Source organism: Protopterus annectens, chromosome 2.part0 (genome assembly GCF_019279795.1).
Source record: "Protopterus annectens isolate FY-2018-M chromosome 2.part0, PAN1.0, whole genome shotgun sequence".
In the NCBI taxonomy this organism is placed as follows: Eukaryota; Metazoa; Chordata; order Ceratodontiformes; family Protopteridae; genus Protopterus; species Protopterus annectens.
The window spans coordinates 1,382,856,523-1,382,867,305 of NC_056728.1; the positions used below are offsets into that span (position 1 = coordinate 1,382,856,523).

At 39.2% G+C, this 10,783-nt stretch overlaps 1 protein-coding gene across 21 annotated transcripts in view; it reads right to left on the reverse strand.

Annotated features, from left to right (window-relative positions):
• Positions 1-10,783, reverse strand: part of CAMK2D (calcium/calmodulin dependent protein kinase II delta) — a 1,797,486-nt gene that overhangs the window by 194,595 nt on the left and 1,592,108 nt on the right. The gene's annotated exons all lie outside the window — the stretch shown is intronic.

Sequence of the window (10,783 nt, forward strand, 5' to 3'; positions counted from 1 at the left end):
CCAGCTCAATTCCAGGTACAAAAATGCTCACGTGTGGAAGCCATGTGGACAGTGATATGATAGTAGTTACACAAGCATCATCCTCTAACAGCCTACATTATAACAGTGTTGGATCCATGCCATTAGAAGCGGTGACCCTTTCTCATCAACATGCTTACTTCAACCTCTTATACAGCTGCCCAAATGGAGTGCCACAGACAGGTCACTTATAAAACTACTCGAGTTAACAGCTGTTCTTCCCCCCTTTTTTCATAAAAACAATGTTATTGATCAAACCAGGTTACAAAAGCATGCACAAAATAATGTTCTTTACTCTTTATTAACCTTCCTTGACTCTTACAACTCTCAACATGTTTATGTCTCTTACCCAACGCCTACTAAAAATCACATTCCTTACAACTCTCAACATGTTCATGTCTCTTACCCGATGCCAACTAAAAGTCACATTCCTTACAACTCTCAACATGTTTATGTCTCTTACCCAATGCCTACTAAAAATCACATTCCTTACAACTCTCAACATGTTTATGTCTCTTACCCGACGCCTACTAAAATCACATTCCTTACAGCTCTCAACATGTTTATGTCTCTTACTAAAAATCACATTCCTTACAACTCTCAACATGTTTATGTCTCTTACCCAACGCCTACTAAAATCACATTCCTTACAGCTCTCAACATGTTTATGTCTCTTACCCGACTCCTACTAAAAATCACATTCCTTACAACTCTCAACATGTTTATGTCTCTTACCCAACGCCTACTAAAAATCACATTCCTTACAACTCTCAAAATGTTTATGTCTCTTACCCGACACCTACTAAAAATCACATTCCTTACAACTCTCAACATGTTTATGTCTCTTACCAGACACCTACTAAAAATCACATTCCTTACAACTCTCAACATGTTTATGTCTCTTACCTGACGCCTACTAAAAATCACATTCCTTACAACTCTCAACATGTTTATGTCTCTTACCCGACGCCAACTAAAAATCACATTCCTTACAACTCTCAACATGTTTATGTCTCTTACCCAACACCTACTAAAAATCACATTCCTTACAACTCAACATGTTTATGTCTCTTAGCCAGCGCCTACTAAAAATCACATTCGTTACAACTCTCAACATGTTTATATCTCTTACCCGATGCCTACTAAAAATCACATTCCTCCATAATATACTTTGCCCAGGACTACATATCTACAGAGCAAGAGGAAGGGAAAGAAACAACTGTCCTACTGGTAGTCATTACAATTTCCTTGACTGTTTTTCACCATGGTTTTGATCCATAATCTCACTACAACAGTGCTTTAATAACCTATTTCCTTCCCATCAGCCTTCATCGTATTATACCATATGCACCATGTTAATATCTGTTTCGGCATCAAATACTTATTCAGTTCTAAAGCCAACAAACTACTTTGCCTCAATTTCCTAATCTCTCTCCCTTAATAACATAAAAACAGGATTTATGTCTGGTTATGCAGTATATTTTAACCTAAAGTTCTCATTGAGTTGACAGCATAACCTACTAATTCACAGCTAATGAACAGCAAAGTCAGAATCATTACATTGGACCACTGAACCATAATAGTATTCCTCACGCTTATAAGTGGTGCATTGATGGTATTCCTTTCCAAAAGACCATTAAGGGAAACAAATAATAATAAAGTAAATAGTGTGTGGGGGGCACTGTCACCATAACTGTGAGCTGAGAAACAACTGGTCATATGGAACTGAATGCTCAGAAAGTGCTTACTGAACACTATACTGAAATTGCAACAAAAAATAAACATATCATTTAAAGTAACTGATTCTGTTTATCCCCAGATGTTCACGTAACTGTATAAAAGTTGTTAAAAGATCCCAGCTCTCAATCCCTTAATACTAATACAATGCATACCTTACAATTTTATTCTGAAAAAGAACTGTATGTCTCTTTAATAGTTACCTGCAAATGTAACAGTGCACCAGTATAATAATCATCTATCACTCCACAACTATGCTAAGAAGTACGGCAGCAACCAATGATCAAGTTTACAACTTAACAAATACTTCAAAAGAGAATGAATGCTATCATACCAGCACCTATCACTAGCAAATGTGTTACCCTCAAGCACCATCCACAAGACTGTTAACGCCTAGGAGTTTATCCAGCTACCAACTTGCAGACCAATACTTGGCAATCTACATGCCCTTATAATACTTCTTCAGGTCCAGTCATTATCCCTGCACCACATTATACTACCCAGACACATGGCAAAATATTTCATGCAAAAGCACTGAATTATCAATTTTCAGATGCAGCGCATAAGTCTGTCAACCTTAGGATAATAACTCACATTAATACCTGTACCAAATCAAGCTTATGTAGCAGTCCTGTACAGTTCTGTAATGCATTCTTTAATAAGGGTATAATTATAAAATCGGTGACATTTCAAAAAGATTTAGTCAGTAAAAGAGCTGACAGTGTTACCCACAAAAAATACTGACAGCATTACCATATGGGCAGTATGTCTTGAGAACAAAGTGCATAATTAATCATGTATTAAACATATACCTTCAAAATAAAATCATGACCATGTTAATTACCGTCCCATGTGAATTCCCAATCCAATAAAGTAGCAAATCCTTGGAAAACTCCTTCACTTGTAGGGACTTTTTACTGTACTTGCTAGACAATATGCATTAAGCAAACACTTGACCATACACTTATTAACCTATCTCTCAGGCTATCACACCTGTGATAAGTCTACCAGGTAACATTTCCTTGGAGAACTCTACCTCTAGAGGCAATGAATGCTCTCCCAGTTGCTATTAATCTATTAAACTCTAACTCAACTTAAAAAAATATCTAACATGCCTAATACCTATTTTTAGCATAACACATGGCATTTCCTCATAATTAAAGTGAATTTAACATTATAAAACCTTTGTCATATATTACAAATTTCAAGAAAACTTTTGATTGTCGTTGACTCTACATATTTAAACAAACACACCTCTAACAACTCTGCAGGCGGCCTCCCTCTGCTCCTTCTATGTATCGAAAATATGGAACTCATTACCACTTGTGCTCTAAAACAAATCAACACCTTAAACAACCCTTGATGAATACGTGGTCATGTTCTGCCTGTACACCAGGGTAAGCCACCATACCTTTACTACCCACTGCAGTATGTCTAACACCTGGTATCACTGCACTCATAAGTCCATCCGTAGCATCTCTGTCCTCATTATTTACTCTGCAAATATCTTCTGCTTCCTAATCCCCATGTGCTAAACCTTAAACACTGCGTTAATATTTCTATAAATGCTCTTAGCTCTCTTCTCTGACTAACCCAGATGTACTCACTCTCATTCTTAGCTGTTCAGTGGTTGAGTCACCTAACATGCCGTCACTGACGAATGACAAAATACTACAAATGTATACACTTGCAATCATTTTTTCTTTTTCTAATATATTTTATTCCAAACTGAAGATTAATACCAAGCAAAGAAATCCACAGCACTTGATTTTTATTTTTCAGAATCACCTATGAAAGTAACCCAATTTGTCATATTGCTGATCCGTTACACACTATTGTTCAGTATCCTCTGTACAATGTAATATTATGCATGTTATATTATATTTTATTTGTGAAACTCTATCACACGTACACGGGCTTTCACTTAAGGGTGACCTTGTGGCCAGTCAGACCTTCCTGGTTAACAAATACTAATAAACAAATAATGAAATAAAAATTCTTAATTATTTTAACACGTGCTTACATATGACATTTCTTCACAATCAGAATTGAATTTAACCTTGCAATACATTTGTCATGTATTACTTATTTTAAGAAAACCTTTTGAATGTCAATGGATGGAGAATATTACAGATATTCAGTAAAATGAACAGTGAGTGGCAGACAGTAACAAAAAAGGGAAAAAAATCATCATGCCCATCTCCATTGTGAATATTTTAAACAGCCTTACATCGATATTACCTGGAGAACTCCCTGTTCATAAAGGACAGAGTTACCATCTCTATCACTATTACCTGAAGAGCTATTCTTTACAATGGGCATTAATACTACCCTAGCTACCATTTAAAAACAAAGACTGCATGCTCTTGTCATTGCTGGTAATAATCCTTTAACAAATAAACATAACAGTTAAATGTGAACATTCTACCTGCAAATCAACATTATATCTGATTAGCTTTAAAACAGCCTTTTAGTTAGAACTATTTCAATCCTGAACATAAATGCAGCATCTCAAATTTTTTAAAGTCTACCAAAGTAACACTCATTTTCACTCAAACTCATAATTCAAAAACATAATACATTTATAATTAGGAACTAAGAGACAACCCAGTAATAGTATGAATAACATAACTCCATTCTTAAGCTCCAGCACCTATATATTTGTTAAAGCCACATTTGATTGAAAAAAATCAACCTTTATCACTAAGGACATAATTACAACCTCCTATCTAGTTCATATACATCTATCAATTATGAGCAAAATGGAAAAACACACAGTCCAAACGCATTCATTGGGCATCATCAGACCACCTGCAGGACTCCCTAAGTTAATTGTTACGAAGCTTATCTCACATTATGGCAACACTAGTAACAAACATGCTGAACACTTCACCTCCCTGATGCAGCCCTCCCTTTGCTATAGCTCAGGGCATTAAACAGTTCTTGATCAACATCAACAAATACTGTCCATCAGCTCTGTGTCCATTCTTGTGGGCAAGTTACATCTCTCACCCACCTGCCTCACCTTCCCCTTGGCCAGACTCCTGTTCCCATTCTTCTTCTGTTCTGACTATGACCAGACAGTAATTCCTTTACCCTGTTTCACCACTAATTACTTGTTCACATAATCCAGTGACTGAGATAAGCTTTCTAACCTAACCATCAATGGATGAGCTGATGTAAACATCTGCACCCCTACCAAAAAGCACCTTTAAAGTTTCTGAAGATTATACATTTATCAGAGCGTCTTCTTTTGACACTCTGCTGATTGCAGAAAACTGTACATGCTGCTGTAAGGCTGACTCAAAGAAATCATGATCCACATGCATGGGTGTTATATAAACAGCTGTCCGACCAGCCCACAAAAGTTGTGCCAAGACCTGCTCTTTCTCATACTAAGTCACAAACTAAATTGCAATAACTATCGGTCAACGTCATGAGATATCAGCCACTGTCAATGGCAGTCTATAACTCTTTTTGAAAAGCATCAGTCTTTTAAAATTCCAATCCACTGCACCACCACAGCTTTCTCAAACTCCAAGCAGTCAAATCCACCCTCATCTTAAATGATTCCACCCCTGCAGAAATTTCTCCTCCACACCTTGTCCTCCACTGTAACCAGCTTCTGCTCAATACAGACTTTTTGTTTAATTCTAGTGACTAATGTTACACATCCATCGCTCTTTTCTAACATGGCATCATATTCTCCAAACAGAATTTCACTGAAATCATCACTTGATGACTAGTGCTAGTTAATAAGTCCAGACACTACCTTCAACTGCTATTTTTCAACCATCCTCTAATTACTTTCCTCACTAGGATAAGTTTCAACATTGACAAGGTGCCCCTCACATTCAGTAAGTTCCTTTAAAACATTTTTTTTTGCTCTTTGCTAGTTCTAACACCATTCCTCCAAATGCGACAGACTTCTATAACTCCAATACCAAAACTCTGTGATCACACTTCTCACCACTGATTTTGCTAACTGTTCTCTAAATTCACCCTCAACCTCTCTATCTTAGATAGAGGTCTTTACTTCCCCTTGGCCTTATCCCCTTTTAAAACTTGAATTTCTTTTCACCCTCTCATCAACCTCCCTTCCATGTAGTCATTTCCTCCTCCTCTCTCCCAAGCAGTTATTTTTCCCTTAATTACTTCTTTGAACACTGACACAAACAATTATTTTAGCAGCCCTGTCTATTTATCTTCCTTCTCATTCCTATTCCTTTCTTTAGTCAGTACCCACATTTAATACAGGATGTTTTCTCTCTCTCCAATGCATCTGAATGGCTTCTAACCTCTTGTCTACACCCTTTTTGTGATCTCCCTTTCAGCCTTCATGTTAGCTTTCCTAATTCTCTTTGGCATTGCCTTCCATGCCACTTTATATTTCTTTTTTTTCTGCATCTTTATTGCTCTCCTACAAGCCCTTCTCTTTCCCCCTTGCTCCTTTCACCTTTCCCCTGATCCAGACTAATCTCCTCGTACAGACTTTTCTTCTTTTTTGTCATTCTCTCATTCCTCCCTTCACTCCATTTCCTACATCTCCTCCACTCCTTCCATTATTCGGATTCCAGCCCTGTCTTCCTAATAATCATTTCATTTTTTTTTCAAATTCTGTCCCTGCAGTTTCTCACCTCAGTCTTAATACCTCCTGTGACTGTGACCTATAATGTTATAAAGGTCAGTGCTTCCCAGAGGTCTTCTTACATCAGTCTTGTGCACATGGGTTGCATTGTGGATCGTCACTTCTCTTGCTGGAATTTTAAATGTATGTTTCTGCCTGCATATCCAAAATATTACCCTCCCTCTCTAACCATTGTGAGCCTGAGTTCCTAGTTATCCCCATGCAAAATCAGCTTCACTATCATTTTCCACTGTACATTCTATTTTAGACTCCGCGGTTCATAAGGTATTCCAAGGCCACTGATTCTCATCACCTCACTCATACAGTGCCTCCTTTCTCTGTAAGGTTCATACAGAACAATCTTGAAGTAAGTTCATGGATACCCATTTAATCTTTAATATTTAAAAATTTCTCCGCATGTTTGGTTATGTGTTATATTCAAGCTTTATTTCGTATAGCTTATTACATATACCGCTATCATTTCCACTAATCTGTCCTCCCTAACCCTTCTAATGGCTGTAACTTTGACCTGATTGATGTCACAGACACCAAAACTCACAAAGTAATGAGAATATTAACCTGTGGGATAGGAAGCAATTTAGTGTAAGCCTCCCCCCCCCAAACATCAAACATACAGCCAAGAGCCAAACCGCCTACAGAGTGAATGGAGTTTGTTTTACAGAAGTCATTCCATGAGACAACACAGACATGAGGTCTTCTGTAAGTGTACTAAGAGATGACAAATATCCCCAACCTGGTCATCAGTAATGGCTACTGCACAAGTCATGAAGTATGTAAGCTTGCTGTTAATGGATGAAGCACCACCAAGGAATAAATACCAATATCAGCCATGGGTCACTTACTAACTACTGTAAAAGATGTTGTCCTGTGATTTTAACTACCCTGCCATTAACTGGGAAAACTACTCATGTCCCAACACCTTTGCGCAACGGTTCTTGGAATTCATAAATTCCAACGCCTTGGATCAACTAATCCATAGTCCCACCAGGGGCTCCAATATCCTAGACCTGGTCATTACCAACATGGGAAATCAATGCTCCATACCTATGGTCACACCCTCGTTAGTCAGGTCTGACCATAAGCTAATCACCCTTAACATCCACATCCCACCCCCACCCCCCAGTAAAGAAACCACCATAAAAACTTCTCCAAAGCCAACTTCATGCTACTCAAGTCAGAAGTGACAAACTTCATGACACCCATGCAGACGGGAACTGAAAGTTCAACTGCTGAATCCTACACTAAGGCACTGTACGAGCACATCCACTCATGCATGAATCGTGCCATCCCAAATAGAACCAAAATGCACTCACCCAAAAAAAGGAAGCCAATCTGGTGGTCCCCTGCCATAAACAAACTTTACAACAAAAGGAAGAAACTTTTGCAGAAAAGAGGAAAATCCCAGGATGCAAAAAACTCCCTTACTAGCCTCAGTAAGAAACTGAGATGCCTCATAAAATCCTCCAAAGCTAGTTACGAAAATAAAATTGCCAAAGATTCCAAAGACAACCACAAAGCATTCTATAACTATGTCAAGAATCTAAATGGCAATGCTCAGATCTGCTCTGAGCTAAAACAGAATGGCATTAAATATACTGATCCAAAGGATATTGCCAATATCCTGGCAGATCGATTCAGTGCCAACTTCACCCCCCTAAATGGCCCATCTCAATACCGGAAGATTGCCAAATTCCAGTAATAACGGCCACACAGGTACAAAACGCACTCTCTAAAGCCAAGAATACAGCATCCATGGGACCAGATGACATCCCGGGCTGTGTGCTACATGAACTACAATATGAACTGGCACCTCACCTAAGTGTCATGTTTAATCATAGCCTCACCTCAGGTTTCATGCCCACTGAGTGGCGCAGAGCTACAGTTATCCCAATCCACAAGGGGGGATCCACCTTGGATCCCGGAAACTACCGTCCCATCAGTCTGATAAGCCTTATCTGCAAGGCCATGGAGCATATTATCATGGAACTTATAAACAAAGACATTGGCAACCTTCAAACACTGGACCCCACCCAGTTTGGGTTTGTGAAGGGCCGATCTTGTCTCCTGAACCTGACTGACTTCTTTGAATCAGTCTCCACAGCCATGGACAAGGGTAAGGTGGTCCACACAGCCTATCTAGACCTTGCCAAGGCCTTTGACACCATCCCCCACTCTGGAATCATAGATAAACTTACTAAGTTGGGCATTAATCCCTATGTCACCCAATGGGTTGCTAAATGGCTTACTGATAGAACCCACACTGTAAAAGTAGCCGACTCCAAATCCAGCTCCAGACAAGTGACAAGTGGAGTACCTCAGGGTTCAGTCCTGGGGCCGCTCTTGTTTGGCATCTACTTCTCTGAAGTACAGGTCAACACTAAGGGACTCTGGCTAACAAAGTTTGCAGATGACTGCAAACTGGGAGCCATTATTGAATCCCCAAATGATGTGGATACTCTACAAAGGGCCTTACAGAAACAGATGCTTGGTGCCAGAGCCATGGGCTCAAGCTCAATGCCAAGAAATGTATTGTTATCCCCTTTGGGAAAAAACATGTATCCATGAATTACCATATAGGTGGCAGTACACTAAACACAGAAAGTGTGATAAGAGACTTAGGACACAGGTGGACAGTGGTCTCACCTTCGATAACCACATCGCCACAACAGTCAGGAAATCCTTCTATGTGGCACACCTCATCATGAAGGGCTTTTCATCCAGAAAAAGGAGGTCATTGTCCCACTGTACTCATCCCTCATTAGACCCATTATAGAATACAACGCCCCATTTGGTATGTACCTCTCAAGACATCTGCAACAACTGGAAAGGCCTCAGAAATACCTCACTAAAAGAATCACAGGCCTAAAGCAGATGCCCTCGCTGACCGCCTTAAAAACTCCAGCTATACTCTGTCGCATATCGTCTACTCAGAGGCGATCTCTGCTTAACATACAAGGCCATGTCAAACCCAGAGCTGTTGGACATGCTACACTTAAAGAAATCCCAATCCCTCAGAGCTACACGCTCCAGGGATCTAAACTTTGTCATCACAATAAACAAAACATGCTGGAGGGATAGGTTCCTGACCCAGAGACTCCCCAGACTCTGGAATAGATTGCCCATACATGTAATGCAGAGTGCCTCTTTGGACCTCTTCAAGAGGAACCTTGACGATTGGATGGGAGAAAGGAAATACACCCCAGGGATCACGTCAGTCGCCCTGCTAGACAGGGGTCCAGGTAAGTAAATAATGTGGGAAGAAATAGCCAGGGAATTGTTATGGCTAGGCTTGTATAGGCCCTAGGGCTGATAGCCTAGTACCAACCTATGAACCTATGAACATTCTGGATGAAGTTCTGCCAGGTTAGGAGCATAAGGTAGAATGGCACAACCAAAAGTTATACAGATAACTTGCCTTTTCCCAGGCCCATTTTGTGTAGTTCTGGGCTAAAAGATTCCACTGGCTGCCTATCTCAACAATGCAGTATACAATGCATATCTGCTGGGTGATCACAAATGTTTTACATAGTTTTCATGGTCAGATCATAGTGCCTTTAACATTCTGGCAAAACCTCACAGCTTATAGTATTGTGAAGGTCATAACTACTCCATAAAAACTAAATTCCTTATCACCATTAGCAGCTACACTGGCAGGTCCCTTCTGCAGTGAGTAGGGACAGAGCAAGCAAATTAAGGAAGGGAGGAAAAAAGTAGTTTTGCAAGGAAGAGAGAAAACTAACAAAAAGAAAAACTGAAATGGTACAAACCACCTTAAAGTCTTATAAGGATGCCACATCAAATAAAGTTTCTAACTGTAGGAAAAACTGAGAAAAGAAGTTGAGCACTTATGGCATTAGAGTACTTGAAGCAGTTTGGAAAAGGAACCCATACATGAAGTATCATTAACTGGCACAACAAAAACTAGCCTATGCAGTATTGCACATTAGCAGTGAAAGCTCTATTTGAATAACTTGCTTCAACAAGATACCAGTACAAATGTGCTCTTGAATGTAAGAAACAACAATATTAAAATGTACCTAGTGATAGAGACAAACAAAACATTTCAGATTTTAAACTCAACTATTTTCTTTTCACTTTCAGACAAAGTAGAAAACCTTCCAACTATCACAACAGCATGTATTGTAACTCCAGTATAAACTCCCCCCGAAAGCACAGATTGTCATAGTAAATTTCACATCCAACAACTACATATAACTTTTCTCTTCATCTTGTGCCCTACTGAGGCTGCCACATTTCTACGAATCTATGAACTTGAATGAATATGAATTATGAATACATCACGAAAGGGTACATCACAAATAAAATTTTCTGTATTTGTTCTTGCCAAGTGGAAATGAGATATCCGTTCCTCATGGCAAT